Source organism: Theropithecus gelada, chromosome 1 (assembly GCF_003255815.1).
Source record: "Theropithecus gelada isolate Dixy chromosome 1, Tgel_1.0, whole genome shotgun sequence".
Taxonomy (NCBI): domain Eukaryota; kingdom Metazoa; phylum Chordata; class Mammalia; order Primates; family Cercopithecidae; genus Theropithecus; species Theropithecus gelada.
Window position 1 is genome coordinate 39,867,187 of NC_037668.1, and position 15,973 is coordinate 39,883,159.

At 44.4% G+C, this 15,973-nt stretch overlaps 1 protein-coding gene across 2 annotated transcripts in view; it reads right to left on the minus strand.

Moving 5' to 3' along the window:
* The window catches only part of MTOR (mechanistic target of rapamycin kinase), a 150,469-nt gene that overhangs the window by 58,786 nt on the left and 75,710 nt on the right, over positions 1 to 15,973 (minus strand). The window lies entirely within an intron of this gene.

Consider the following 15,973-nt stretch of genomic DNA (forward strand, 5'->3'; position numbering starts at 1 on the left):
TCTCTTGATTGTTCAAAGAATAAAGAGATTTTTAGCAAACCAGCTGCTATTGCCCTGTGTATTTATTTCCTCTTCCCCCTTTTCCTCTTTAATTTCCTACAGGACTTTCTCCCTAAGCTACATTTCTCTTATTTCCTTCTGAGGAGTTCCCGTGCACGCCTCTAAGGCTGCTGGAGAATACTAATTATGGATGTGGACGCTCTGGACAGTGAAGTGAGCAGGCTTATTAATCCTGGTGATCAAGAGAGTCTGTTATCTTGTTTGGGATCTTAATTTTTTCTTCTTCCTCCATGCCTTCTGGCACTCCATCATGGGAGGCAACAAAAAGATACAACAAGATACCAAAGTAAGAAGAGAGGCCAGGTGCGGTAGCTCACGCCTGTAATCCCTGCACTTTGGGAGGCTGAGGCAGGTGGATCACGAGGTCAGGAGATCGAGACCATCCTGGCTAATCCGGTGAAACCCCGTCTCTACTAAAAAATACAAAAAATTAGCCGGGCACGGTGGTGTCCACCTGTAGTCCCAGCTACTGGGGAGGCTGAGGCAGAAGAATGACATGAACCCGGGAGGTGGAGCTTGCAGTGAGCCGAGATCGTGCCACTGCACTCCAGCCTGGGTGACAGAGCGTGACTCTGTCACAAAAAGAAAAAAAAAAAGAGAGCTCACCATATGTGCCAGGCACTGCACTTATGTTTCTATGTATTATTTCGACCCTGTGAAACTATTATTATTCTCATTTTATATATGAAGAAAACATGGCCCAGTAGGTCACAGGCTGTTGCTTTCCCTTAAAAGGTGACTTTCTCTTAAAAATGTTACCACTGAAAAGTATCTTTAGTGCCATGTTGAGGTAAAGGAAAAAAAGTATCTTAAGTAATAATGAAGGGTATACTGCAAGCTCTGCAATGGGAGGGACGGGGCAGTGTCTTAGCTTTCTCCTCTTGGCATCAGTAGGCACCCAGGAATGAGGTGTAAAATGAATGAGCATGAGCAATGGGTGGGATGTTTCCATTAACTCTGTCTCTAGAACTCATTGTGCAGGTGAAGGGAGCCCTCCTGTGCCTTCATTTTAACTTCCTCACTAACATTCCCCTCTTACTCCCAAGCTCCCATCTCACATTTTTTATTTCCTTCCAGAAGCTACTAATATGCCTCCAGTCTCCCACGTGACAAGTCAGCAAGCCACCACAGCAGGCTTTTCAAAGACAGCCAGGCTTATAGTTCAGGCTGCAAAGTGCAGGACAAGCAAGCCTCTGTGAAAACGCAGGAGTTCACAGCCACTAAGTCCCAGGTCTCCTGCCTACCTGGGTGATACAAAGCTGTCCTTTGAATTATGTCCCTTTTCTACTGAGATGTGGTTTTTATGAGAATGAAGGGAGAGACTGTATGTTCGGCTCCTGTGAAGAATTCGCCTTTGCTCAAAAGCCCCCTTAGTGAGAAACTCTTGTTTTACAGGGCAGCTGGGAGTTTTATAAAGCCCATTCTATAAACACTCCATTGTGTGCCCCTCAGTCGTTCCCTATTAATGCTGCAGGCTTATAAAGGGCAAACTGTTCAAAGCCCCAGCCTAACAGAAGAGGAATACTTAACACCACAAACCAGACCCTGCTGATGCTGGTTTGGTGGAAAAGATCTGAACACAAACAAGTTTAGAGAGACTGAGGCTTGCCAGCAACGTGCCTACAACAGTGTGCAGAAATGACAGGTCAACCAGATTTCCCATCTCCTTTTGACACACATTGAGGCCAAAGGAAAAGAGCACTGAGTCCCAAGAATTTTCTAAACTAGTGATTCTCACTGCCTCCCTAACATGGGTGTGCAGTATTAAAATGGAGTTATCATTCCATTTTACAGTGATAACATCCAGTTGCTATTATACAGTTGTGAATCTGCAGAACAAACAGAAACTGCCTATCCGCATAATAGAACCCAGAGCCCACAACTGACCCTTGAGTTAGGAAGACAATGAAGACAGGTGGAAAGGAGAACATGGTGAACCTGGGTATCAGGAGCAGAAGGAGGCCACTGTACAGACATACTCATTCTCATTCATTCTTCACTCTCCCCACCCCAGCCCAAGATTGAATTTTGATTAAAGGAGGCTGAATTGCAGAGCCTCCTTTAATCAAATTCGAGTTTTGAACTGAGTTGGGAAAGTTCTTGGCAATTAAGGAAAACATTTTCTAGAGCTGAGCAGAACTAATACTAAGAAATTGCCTTGCTGCCTTCCTATAGCAAACATCACACCATTACGCCAAGCATCTTAACCCCACTACCCAGAAACCTCGTTCCCAAGGCAGGGCAAGCGTGTGAGCTGAGCAGCGGGTGATTCGGCTGTGCAGGCGCTTCCCCCAGCAGAGGCCCTGTCAGGAGTGACAGTAGAGCAGCTCACATGGGCAGTGGGGCCTGCTGCCTCCCCACAGCTCTTTCCTTTCAGGCTCTCCCTAGCGGCGTTTTTTTTGAGACAGGGTCTCACTCTGTCGCCCAGACTGGAATGCAGTGGCGCAATCTCGGTTCAATGCAATCTCAGCTTCCCAGGCTTAAGGATTCTCGTGCCTCAGACTCTTGAGTAGCTGGGATTACAGGTGCGTGCCACTACCGCCCAGCTAATTTTTGTATTTTTAGTAGTAGAGACGTGTTTTCACCATGTTGGCCAGGCTGGTCTTGAACTCCTGACCTCAAATGATCTAACTGCCTCAGCCTCCCAAAGTGCTGGGATTACAGGCATGAGCCACTGTGCCCAGCCCCCTCACTGCCTTTTATTGGAGGAGGATGAGATTGACCCAAAGAGTGGGTCATTAACTGCTCAAGGACTTAATGCTGACCCACAGCAAAGCAGTCTAAATGCCTTTCCTGCCACCTGAAGAGAAACCTGGAGAACACCGTCTCTGGAAGTGTCCTCAGTCATGGCTCCACAGGCTTCTGGACAGATGTTGAGTCCACAGTAACTTGGCGTGGTAGTACCTCCTTGCGTGGCCCACTTGGTTATCACCCTCATCCCTCAGCCTTGGTGCCATGTGACCTCTGGGCTGTTCAGAGCGAAGTGATGCAAGACTCTTTCACACACGGCAGCGCCTGTCGGAAAGTCCTCAGGCAGCAAGGAGCATCTGCAGGCACATCTGGGGGAACACTCAGGCTTCCCCAGTGCTCCCATCAGGAATGTATGAGAACACACCCACTGGCTTCCCAGATGCCCGTGGGCCTTCTTTCTCCTGTCTATTTCTAGTGCAGACCACAGTCTGCGTTTCATTTGGTTCCCTGTCAAGTAAGAATTCTCTGAATTCCCCTGGCCCTAGGCTGGTGACACATGCATCACAGCTGATGGGGCTGTGACAGGTCTGACTAAAGTGGCCTAACCAGCCACACTGAGGCCACCCTGGACACTGCTTTGGGTCCTAATCACTGTATCAAGCAGTTTCTCTCATAGAGTGTTAACTGCTTGAGATCCTCCTGTCACTTCTCCTAGCACTGAGGCTTAGCTCTGTGCCCAACACAGGATTAAAAACCAAATAATCTGATTCCTTCTAGGGCCAGGGAGATCTGGGGTTGGCTAGGCCCTGATGTCTTTATCAGGAAGCTACTTTGGGAATCTGGGAACAGGAGAATGGTCTGGGAAACTCAAGAATGAACAGACTAATCTAGAAGGGAAAGGACAGCAGTGCAGACAAAGGCAAAATGAAAACATCTGAAAAGTGACAGGGCAGAAGGTCGGGAGGGCTGCTGGAATGCAGACAGGAGGGGAAGTGAAGGGAGACAAAGCCAGAATAAGATGATGAAGACAGAACCTCTGGGTCTGGCAGGGCCAGAACTCAGGAAAAAGAACTTTACATATTAAGAGAAGGCTGGCCCTGTTACAAGGTTTCAAAGCTGGGGCATTTGGTGTCCTAGGAGCTCTTGGGGACCTAATGCACCAAGATAAAACAGGTTTGGTGCAACAGAGGTGGCCAGCTTCAGACAGTCAAAATAGGTTTCCTTGGCTAGGCGCGGTGGCTCATGCCTGTAATCCCACCACCTTGGGAGGCTGAGACAGGATGATTGCTTGAGGACAGGAATTCAAGACCAGCCTGAGCAAGACTTCAAATCTACAGCAAGACTTCAAATCTACAAAAAATTTAAAAATTAGCTGGATGAGGTGATCTGTGCCTGCAGTCCTAGCTATTTGGGAGACTAAGGCGGGAGGAACGCTTGAGCCCACGAGTGTGAGGCTGCAGTGGGCTACAATTGCACCACTGCACTCCAGACTGTGTGGAGACCCTGTCTCCAAAAACAAAACAAAAGATTCCTGATGTCTCAGGCTCAGAGTGGCCTAAGAATAACAAGAATTCTTACTATGTCTTCATCCTTCTTTCTGTGTGGTCACAGTTTAAATGGTTTGTCTGTCATAGTACCTACAGGACACCCTAAATCTGTATGTGAGGTGGTGTGAGCCCTTGGAATAAAGAGGGTAGAATAGTTAACAGTTGTTATTAGGAAATGCATGGGGGGGAGGGGGCGCGTGTGCAAAAAAATATCTTTTCAAGATTGGTGAGTGGAAGTATCACTTTTTAAAAAGAAAAAAATGGAGAAGTTGATTATAATATAATCACCTTTCCAAGATACTTTTACCTGTGCATATTCTGCATAAATGCATATTTTATACATATTGGTGATAAAAGCATATATACAATTTTGTATGCTGCCTTTTCACATTTCCACTCCATTCAGTCTTCATAATTGCTTTTACTGGCTGCATACCCATTTCCTCCCACTGAAAGATCCCATGGCTGGTTAGCAGCAGCACTTGTTAGATACCAGGTCACCAGGAGTGCTGCTGATGAGCTCACATTCGGCACTCTCTATGCTAAGGGAACTGTCCTGCAGAAGTTTACAGAGTCAGCTCTGGGGATCCTAGTGCCCAGCCCCGGAGAGAAATACTGCCCAGCGATGAGCTGGCAAGCTGGCCCATTTGACTCACTGTCTCCAGGCATCTCCTGGTTGGATGTAGGGCCCAGGTACCTTAGCACAACCCAGAATAAGGCAGAGAGAGGTGCACAACCCCAGAATGTGAAAGCACACGACTTTTGCTGGCTGGGTTTGCAACCGAGGAGCCTGTCAGAGGCGTGTTGTAAAAATGATGAATGGCTGTCACATTTCCAAGGCTCTGGCTGATTTAGGGAGCTATTGGCAGGCACGTCGCTCCCAGCATGTCAGCCAGTTAATTACTTCCAACTTTATCTTTCTTGTCAACACTTCTTGACAAATTGGCCATTATCTTTTTATTCTACAACAATGAGCACTGCTCCTTTTCTGGTGATGCCCGCAGGTTCTTCTCCCCCTTTCTGCTTCTTCACATCCAGAGAGAAATGAAGAGCTTTGAGACAGTCTATTAGAAAGAAGCAGCAGTCAGGAAAAGGATGGGGAAAAGGAGAAAAAGGGGTAGGCTGATAGAGTGACTCCAAAGCTAATGTGCATCTCTCTTGACTCAAAACTGAGTTGATATTTTGGGTAGAGTTCTGATTTCTTGGCTTCTGAATGTCCAAGAACTCTGACTCAGTCCACTATGTGGATAAAGTTGGGAAACAAAACTTAAACGAGCTGGCACCTAGTGATCTGGCAGCTTCTAACTCTTCACATTTAATTGTAGAAGCAGATGTGAGCTGGTCTTCCACTCTATTAAGAAGCTGGGCCACAGTGTAGGAATAATGATGCCCATTCTGGGTTCAGGGAAAAGAAAAAACCATGCCTACCTTCTTGGTAATGGAAGCCTTATGGAAGAGAACTGTGGCACTCTATAACTGGATTCCCAGGATTCACAGCCAGTGAAAAGTACAAAAATGTTTGGAGAGACCAGTGGTGCCCCTACTGGATACATCCTATTGTCACTGGATGAACAGTCAGAGGTGGCCATGAGACACAGTCCAGCACCTACTAGATTTAATTAGTTCTAAGACACACATTTTTTTCACACCTTAACATCTCTGAAATTGGGATGCAGCGTACAATTCAAGGTTTCACAGCACTGGGACACAGCGTAACTGCCAGCAGTTTCTTTCCCTCCCCCAGTGTCATATAAAAATCAGAAGCAGTTTCTCTAAGTGAGCATAAGAGCAGTTCCATTAAATCTCCAGGTAGTCCGAAGGATAAGCTAGCTTCTGTAGATGAGTTTAGGGATACCACTGAAACACAGCAAGTTTCTCCCCTTAGAAGGGTCTGGTTTTGTAACAAAAGCCCCTCTGTCTTTTTGGTCAGCTTTAGGAGAAACCCCAGAACTCTTCTCTTCTTACAATTCCTCACTGATGGCAAGGTTTCTCCACTGAAGAACCTTCCCTGGGGTTTGTAAGACACTCTGCAAAGGCAAGCTGTTACAGTGACCCTGTGGGAAGTCTTGACAGCAGCTAGAAGTAAATGCATGCTCTACTGATGAGTGGTGAGAAATCTGGCCTCTTGGGCTGAATCTAAAAGGCAATTAAAAAAAAAAAAGATGGGCTACAGCAAAAGATACAATCTGCTTCTGCTTTTGCTCTTCTTTCCTACTCTTTGCTGTGTGGAGCTTTTCTATAAAGGGCACAGATTCCTAGAGGCACACTGGCCCTTCTGAAGTCAGCACAAACCCAGAAGTTTGGAATGTGGTTTTTTGTTTGTTTTGAGATAGGGTCTTATTCTGTTGCCCACACTGGAGTGCAGTGGTGTGATCATAGCTCACTGCAGCCTCAAATTCCTGGACTCAAGGGATCCTCCTGCCCTGGCCTCCTGAGTAGCTGAGACCACAGGCACATGCCATCATGCCCCACTCGATTTTTTTTATAGAGACAGGGTCTTGCTATGTTACCCAGGCTGGTCTTGAATTCCTGGCTTCAAGCAATCCTCCTGTCTTGGCCTCCCAAAGTGCTGGGATTACAGGAGTGAGCCACTGCACCTGACCTGGAATGTGTTTTGCTGTGAGCAAAACCTCACTTCTGTGGACTGACTGCCTTTTCTTCCAGCAGAGGTACAGAAAAAGAAAAGGACCGCATACCTTTTCTGGAAGCCAGGAAACAACTGTAAAAGCAGGACTCATACTTTCAAGCAACACAATATTGACACATTGGAAACATGTGTTTAGAATCAAGACAAAGAGTGGATTTTCTTTGCCATTTAGTCCCTTGCCTGCAGACTGTAAAACCCAGTCACCCTTGCCATTAATTGGTTGCTCAGGCATAACTGGCACAAATCCTCTAACATTCTTAAAGAATGACCAGGCCTGTTTTCCAGTTTGTAGTGCCTAAGTCAGGGTGGAGGTGTCTAACCCAAAGAGAAGCTCTGTAATTAAGAGAGCAGCTTGGTGGGTGGACATGTGATCTTGTCCTGCAACCCCTGACAAGGTCTTGTCTCTAGCTAAGGGTGATTTACTGAAATTGCAATATAATGGACATTTGATTCCCCTTTGGGGACAGATAAGCTTTGTTAGGTTACTGGGGATAAAATATGGGGACTATGGCTGCCCAGAAATAAGGCAGTTTTTTTTTTTTTGAGATGGAGTCTCGCTGTCGCCAGGCTGGAGTGCAGTGGTGCGATCTCGGCTCACTGCAACCTCCGCCTCCCGTGTTCAAGCGATTCTCTGGCCTCAGCCTCCCAAGTAGCTGGGACTACAGTAGTGCGCCACCACACCCAGCTATTTTTTGTATTTTTAATAAAGACGGGGTTTCACCATGTTGGCCAGGATGGTCTCAATATCTTCACCTTGTGATCTGCCCGTCTTGGCCTCCCAAAGTGCTGGGATTACAGGTGTGAGCCACTTTGCCTGCCCGAAATAAGGCAGTTTTTATGGGGACATGTTACTTCCTTCATTTTGTCAACATTAGCTGTTGCATGTGGCCCCTTGGGCCAGTACAGGTTGAAGTAATCAGATATGTCATTTACACAGGCTTCCGGAATAAACAGGAGAGGGATAAAACCTGATCCCAGATACTCTGTGGTCCTCTTGTTCATTGTCTTCATAAGTAAAAAAGAGTGATGAGACACAGCCTGGTGATGTCTAGGAATATGTATACAATATATTATACAATAAGGAAGCTACCTCAAGTTATTAATTTAAAAAATGGGGTTGAAGCTGGATGTAGTGGTGGGCACCTATAATTCCAGCTACTCGGGAGGCTGAGGCAGGAGAACTGCTTGAATCCGGGAGGCGGAGGTTGCACTGAGCTGAGATCCCACCACTACACTCAAGCCTGGGCGACAAAGCGAGACTCCATCTCAAAATAAATGAACAAATAAAATAAAAATTAAAAAGAGGGTTGAAACAAAGGATCTCACCTCTCCCAGTTTTCACTTTCTTTGATTCTATGACTAAGACCTAAAGAAGGAAAACTGGCCCCATGCAGGACAGAATGTGATGCCCTACAATGAAGACTTTACCACAGTGAAACACTGGAAACGTCCATGGAGAGAGACTATAAGTCTCCATAATAGATATGTAGGGGCAAGAGAACCTTCTGTTTGGAATTCATTATTTCATTTGACAAGTTCTAATTTAGTATGTATTTTGTCTTAGGCTTTATGCTAAGTGCTAGATGCTAGAGGTACTGTGGAAAATAAGACAAACATATTCTTTGCATTCACAGAGCTTACAGTTTATAGTAGTAGATACACAAAAAAGCACAAACCGAGGCCGGGCGCGGTGGCTCACACCTGTAATCCCAGCACTTTGGGAGGCCGAGGCAGGTGGATCACCTGAGGTCAGGAGTTCAAGACCAGCCTGACCAACATGGAGAAACCCCGTCTCTACTAAAATACAAAATTAGTAAGGCATGGTGGCGCATGCCTGTAATCCCAGGTACTCAGGAGACTGAGGCAGGAGAATTGCTTGAACCTGGGAGGCGGAGGATGCAGTGAGCTGAGATTGCATCATTGCACTCCAGCCTGGGCAACAAGAGCAAAACTCCGTCTCAAAAAAAAAAAAAAAAAAAAAAAAAAAGGACAAACCGAAGTAAGTGCTTTTGTGGCAAATACCATGACGAGAACAGAGTGCTTAGAGAAAAAACATGGGGATTTATGTTAGACTAGGGTAGTCGGCAAAGACTTTTATGATGAGACAACAATTGTGTTCTAAATAATACAATACCACTACTTGGTATAATACTCCTACTTGATATTTGCTAGACATTGACTGTGTCAGATACTAGTTCAAGTGTTCTTTGTGCATTATCTAGTTTTACACAAACATCCTAGTTCAAGTATACATACATATAGGAGAATATAACACCTAAGTGTACAGTTTGATGAATTATCATAAAGTGAAGACACCTTTGCAACTACCACCCAGACCAGAAACGGAACACAACTCACTGCCAGCAGCTCAGAAGCACTGAGCCCCCTCCCAATCACTGCTCCCCTCTGTGTCCCCAGAGGTTTGTAAACCCTACTCTGACTTCTAACACAATGGGGTTGTCTGCTCATTTTTTGAGCTTTATTATAAAAACGTTCAACTTTATGTTTGTGAGATGCACCCAGGCTGCTGCACATCACAACAGCTTTTCCTTTCTATTGCTGAACAGTATTTCCCAGTGTGAATACACCACCATTTATCTATCTTACTGCAGATGAACATTTGGCTTGTTCTCAGTGTTTGGCTATTACAAGGGGTATTACACGGACACTCCTGTCCATGTCTTCTGGAGCATGTGTGCTTGTACCTCTGTTGGAAAATATCTACAGCAGAATTGCTGAGTTACATGTAAGGATATGTTCAGCTTTATAAGATACTGAGATTGTTTTCCAAAGTGGCTTTACCAATTTACAATTCTACCGATAGGACATGAAAAGCCCAATTGCTTCACATCTCTGTCAACATTTGTTATTTTCAGTCTTTTCCATTTCAGCCCTTCTGGTTGGTGTGCAGTGGCATTTTATTATGATTTAAATTTTTATTTCCATAATGACTAATGAGATGGGGTAGCTTTTCATATATTTATAAGCCTTTTGGATATCTTTGTGAACTAAGTGCCTGTTCACATCTTTTGTCGATATTTTATTTTTTTCTTTTTGAGACAGAGTCTATGTTGCCTAGGCTGGTTTCCAACTCTTGGGCTCGAGCAATTCTTCCACCTCAACCTCCCGCATAGCTCGGACTATAGGTACATGCCACTGCACCTGGCTTCTTTTACCAATCTTTTAATTGTGCTACCTTTTTCCCCCTTATTGTTTGATAAGAGTTCTTTATACACTCTGGGTATAATACATACACAATATTGAAGATAATAGAAATATTTCTTGCCTTTTCATTCTCTTCATTGTGTCTTCCAATTGAATAGAATGACTACTTTTATTGCATTTCTTAATATTTTCCTTTATGACTGGTGTTTTTTGTATCTTGTTTAAGAAATCTTTGCTTATCTCAAGAAGCTAATCACCTAATCTCCTATGTTATCCTCTATAAATTTTATTGTTTTACTGTTCATACTTAAGAGTTTAAATCTCCTGGACTTGAACTTTTGTGTGTGGTGTGAGGTAATGATCAACAGCCTTTTCTTTCAGAAAAGGGATCACTGAGAGGAAAAAAAAAATTTCCTTCCCCCATAAGGCTATTGAGCTGACTTAGCAGTCCTTTCCTCACCATTCTGTCGTGCTACCTTGTCACAAATCAAGTGTCTATATCACATGGCTTGAGAGGAAAGGAATAAATACATAAATACATACATACATAAAATAAGTATCTCTATATATGTGGGTCTGTTTCCAGATATTTAATTCTGTTCCATTTATTCATCCTATGTCAATACTGTACTGCCTTACTCACTGTAGCTTTATGATAAATCTTGATATTCAGTAGTGTAACTCCTCCAAATTTATTTTCCTTACCCAAAAATACCTTAGTTATATAACCCTTTGCTTTATTTACTTTAATTCTCATGAAAACCCTGTGGTATGAGACAGTTTTGATTTTTATCTCCATTTCACAGGTTGGCAAACTCAGAGAAGTAATCTGCCCATGGCCACACAGCAACCAAGTGCTAGGGAGGGATTAGAATCTAGATTTGTCAGCTGGGCGCAGTAGCTCACGCCTGTAAACCCAGCACTTTGGGAGGCTGAGTCGGGCGGATCACGATGTCAGGAGATCAAGACCATCCTGGCTAACATGGTGAAATCCCGTCTCTACTAAAAATACAAAAAAATTAGCCGGGCGTGTGGTGGGTGCCCGTAATCCCAGTTGCTCGGGAGGCTGAGGCGGGAGATGGCATGAACTCAGGAGGCGGAGCTTGCAGTGAGCTGAGATTGTGCCACTGCACTCCAGCCTGGGCAATAGAGCGAGACTCTGTCCCAAAAAAAAAAAAAAAAAAAATCCACATTTGTCTGCTTCTAGGCCTAAGAACTCAAGTACTGCACATACTACCTCCCTAATCCTAATGCGAAATCACCCCATCAGGGTATTTAATATGAATGCATTACAATTTTAAGAAATTCTCACGTTCTGAATCATTCATCTGCAGTGAAAAAATCTTGTTCAGGCTGTGTGTGGTGGCTCAAGCCTGTAATCCTAGCACTTTGGGAGGCTGAGATGAAAGGATCTCTTGAGGCCAGGAGTTCCACACCAACCTCAACATAGTGAGACTCCGTCTCTACAAAAAAACTGAAAAAACAGGCAGGCATGTTGGTGTGCACCTGTATTCCCAGCTACTTTGGAGGCTCAGGCAGGAAGACTGCTTCAGCTCTCGAGTTCCAGGCTTCAGTGAACTATATGATTGTACTACTGCACTCCAGGGTGGGTAACAGAATGAGACTATGTCTCTAAAAAAAAAAAAAAAAAAAAAAAAAATTGTTTGACAATTACAAAGGCCAGTTTCCTGGTGGAACTCAGGAAAACAGTGGAACAAGAGGGAAAAACTTCTAGGATTCCTTCCCATGTCTACAGAGGATCAGTCCCGCTCCTCACCTGGGCTCCCCGGGCATGGCCCCTCCACCTCTCCAGCTTTAGCTTCTGCTGCCATTCTTCTTCCCCTTGACCCTTAGGCCAAGAATGCTTACATTCTCCCACTAGTCCAAGTCTTTCACATAGCTGCACCTTTGCTCACAACATCCTCTCCCCTTCCTGGCTATTTCCTTCTTTTTCTTTAAAACCTAGGTATCACTTCTCTGGGAGGCCCTCCCTGTCCTCTGTGTCTCCCATCCTAACATATCACACTGTCAGTTCAGCTGTCTAGACTGCCAGATGCTGGGCCAGCATTATCATTGGATTCTGCAACTTGAATGGTGGCTAACTGAGCTATAAAGTCCTGACAGAAATCAGAGAGAGACTTTTTTTTTGCTATATTCCATAATTTAAAATGAACTCCGGCCAGGTGTGCTGGCTCATGCCTGTAATCCTAGCACTTTGAGAGGCTGAGGCTGGAGGATCACTTGAGCCCAGGAGTTCGAGGCCCTGGCAACACAGTGAGACCCCCATCACTACAAAAAAAGAAAAGAAAAGAAAAGAAAAGAAAAGAAAAGAAAAGAAAAGAAAAGAAAAGAAAAGAAAAGAAAAGAAAGAAGGAAGGAAGGAAGGAAGAAAGGAAGAAAGAAAGAAAAGAAATAAAAGAAAGAAAGAAAAAAAGATAGCTGGCTGTGTTGGTGCACACCTGCAGTCCCAGCTACTCTGGAGGCTGAGGTGGAAGGATCACTTGAGACTGGGAGGTTGAGGCTGCAGTGAGCCATGGTTGCCCCATTGCACTCCAGCCTGAACAGAGTGAAACCCTGTCACAAAACAAAACAAAACAAAACAGGCCTCTAAGAGAAGGCCTGAGAGAAAAGACTTCTAATAGGTTCAGGACACATTCTTTGGTAGAAATGGCAAATTAGAAAGCTTAGGGAAAAGACGAAATTATTTTCTGTGGTGGACTTGCGCTTTCAGTTGAGATAGGAATGGGATGGAGTGCCAGAAAGGCAGATATTTGACCAGGCGTGGTGACTCACGCCTGTAATCCCAGCACTTTGGGAGGCCGAGGCGGGTGGATCACCAGATTTGGAGATCAAGACCATCCTGGCTAACACGGTGAAGCCTCACCTCTACTAAAAATACAAAAAATTAGCTGGGTGTGGTGGCAGGTACCTGTAGTCCCAGCTACTTGGGAGGCTGAGGCAGGAGAATTGGCGTGAACCCAGAAGGCGGAGCTTGCAGTGAGCTGAGATTGTACCACTGCACTCCAGCCTGGACAACAGAGTAAGACTCCGTCTCAAAAAAAAGAAAGAAAGAAAGAAAAAGAAAGGCAGAGATTCAATGGTTGTATAGAGTATGGCAGGCTGTGGTTCATTTAAAGACTTCAGAAGAAGTGAAATATTCCTTTGAGGTACACAATTAAAACTAACAGCAAGGCAGCTTCTTCTGAGATGTATTCATTCCACAAGCTGAGAGTGGGGAGAAAAAATACCCACTCTTCAATGGGGTATTTTCAAGCAGATGAGATCTGATGCTCCTCTCTGGACAGAAGGAGAGACCACCCCTAGGTGCTCCCCTGCCCTGTGACACTCAGACTACTTTGGTGCCAGCCTATGGCAGTGCGGCCCAAACACTGTGAAGTCTTTGAGAATCTCCAGTTTGAGTACAACCTCACTGACTTTTTTCATTAAGAACATAAGCTTGATTTTCATAAACATCTTTTCCAGGAGCACCAAGCTAGCCCTCTTTCAACACCAGCAAAATGGAGAAAAGGAAAATCTAAATCGTATCCAACCCAGGTTTTCCAGATTTTCTCAGTTAATTCCCATTTTTATGGTCACTGTGCTCACTGAAAGGCAGAAAAAGGGCTTAAAAGCCTCTTTCAGAGAAGGCAATACCATTTTAGTCCTCCACATCCTTCATGGTTTTCTCTACTGGCTTAGCTGTGCTCAAAACAAGGACTTATTTTTCCTTCATTTAGATATTCAGAATCTAGGACATCATAAGGTTGCGGATGTTTTAGAAAACAGATAATCTTCTGGCATGAGAAATATCCTTAATTAGCTACTTTTCCTCAAAACCGGAGGGGGATGAGTATTGACATTTGGGTAGCTTATGCAATTCAAGAGCTTCTGTCTTCTGTCTTCAAGTATTGCCTTATGTTAGAAATAAGTTTCCAGAAAATAAATGTCAAAGACCAGACATTCATGCTAAAGGCTAGATGCTTCCGATCCAAACTTATAAACTCCTCCTACCTTTCCTAAAAGGGACTGTTACATGAGGTGCAAATAAGAATGATTAATTCATTTTCTGCCCAGATATAAGATTCAATTCATAACACTTTCCTGTTTGGCTGAGCTACTGGGAAGAATAAACAAAAGCAGGATGGAACTCCACAAAGTTCCACTGTGCTTTTGTGCCTTCTCTGCTGCACTGTTATATGGGAGTTCCAAGGCAGCAGGGTCACACGGGATGCTATACATCAGTGGTCTTCAATCTTTTTGACACCAGGGACTGGTTTCGTGGAACACAATTTTTCCATGGACCAGGGCGGGGATGGGGAGATGGGGGATGGTTTCAGGGTGAAACTGTTCCACCTCAGATCTTCAGGCAGTACTTAAGATTCTCACAAGGAGCGTGCAACCTAGATCCCTCACATGTGCAGTTCACAACAGGGTTCACACTCCTGTGAGGATCTAATGCTGCCACTGATCTGACAGGAGGCGGAGCGCAGGCGGTAATGCTCGCTCACCTGCCACTCACCTCCTGCTGCGTGGCCCTGTTCCTAACAGGCCACGGACAAGTACAGGTCTGCAGCCTGGGGATTAGGGACTCCTGCTATACATGACTGTATGGTGCAAAGCACTTCTGTGGCATGTGGTTTAAGCTCAGTGTCATTTGATGGCCAGAGACCCACTTGAAGATCCCCATTTTTAGCAGACCTTGTAGGATGCTAACATTTGGGGCCAGATTCTCCTTAGTGAAATGAATGTTATGTAGCTAAGGCTGCGGTGCCCAGCCTGGCTAGACATTTGCAAAAAGAGAGCAGAGACTGGCAGACAGTGCCAATTCTCAACAGAATCTTATGATCAAAATGCCAAGTTGCTATAAGGGTATCAGTAACATTCTCACCCTTTAGCAGGCAAAGGAGGCTGGGGATGTGAGAAAACAAACTCTGATCCACCTGATCCTCTACCGCTTTTTGATTCCGAGAAAAAAAAATTGTTCAGTAACTCCAGCTGCCTGAACAGAAATTACTTCCTGAGGAGCTAGAAGCCCTGACTGGAAAAGAGCTCTGGGGGATTATGGCATGGGAGGAGAGCTGTCAGGCATCAGGCTTATATGGGAAGGACCCACGCTGACTACAACAGTACAAGTAACTGCTTGAGGGGCTCCATAACGTGGAAATGGCAATCGTATGTTCCAAAGACAGAGTTACTGTTTTAAGGACAGAGGAACTTTTGTATAGATTCTCAGTGAAAAGCTTATTTTAAGGATGTTTGCTGAAATTCCATGTTTTTCACATTTGTTTTCAAAAGAGCAGTGTCCTTCATATATAGTACATGAAAAATTACAATATTCATGTTTTTTAGATACAAAGTCATACACAAATAGAGGAGGAATAATTTCAAATTGCAAACCATACCAGCATAGAAAGAGGGAAATGAGACTGTAGATATGGATTTATTAGGTGATAGGGATTCTTTTTTTCTCTATATTTTAATATATTTTCCAAGTTTGAGCCACGGGCCAAGGATGGGCCTGTTCTCTGTCCTGCCTAAAACCTGACAGAAGCATGGGTGACCAATCCCAGAACCACACTTGGCACTGCTGAGTTTTCATATCTTCTGACACCCTCCTTGCAAAATGTCAAGTGTGAGATGCTAATACTGGCCCTCTCTCTGTTGGAGGAGAAAGCATGTAAAAAGACAACTGTCCAAACCCTGTGGCTACAAAGTCCTTTTCTGGCTTCCTAAGATATTTACTCTATTCTTCTATTTCTAGAACTTTTCTAAGTTGGAAGATTTCAAATGTGAGAGAGTGTTAGATCCAGGCTGAGTAAGGATTTTATAAAATACTAAATGATGATCAGAGATGGGAATAATC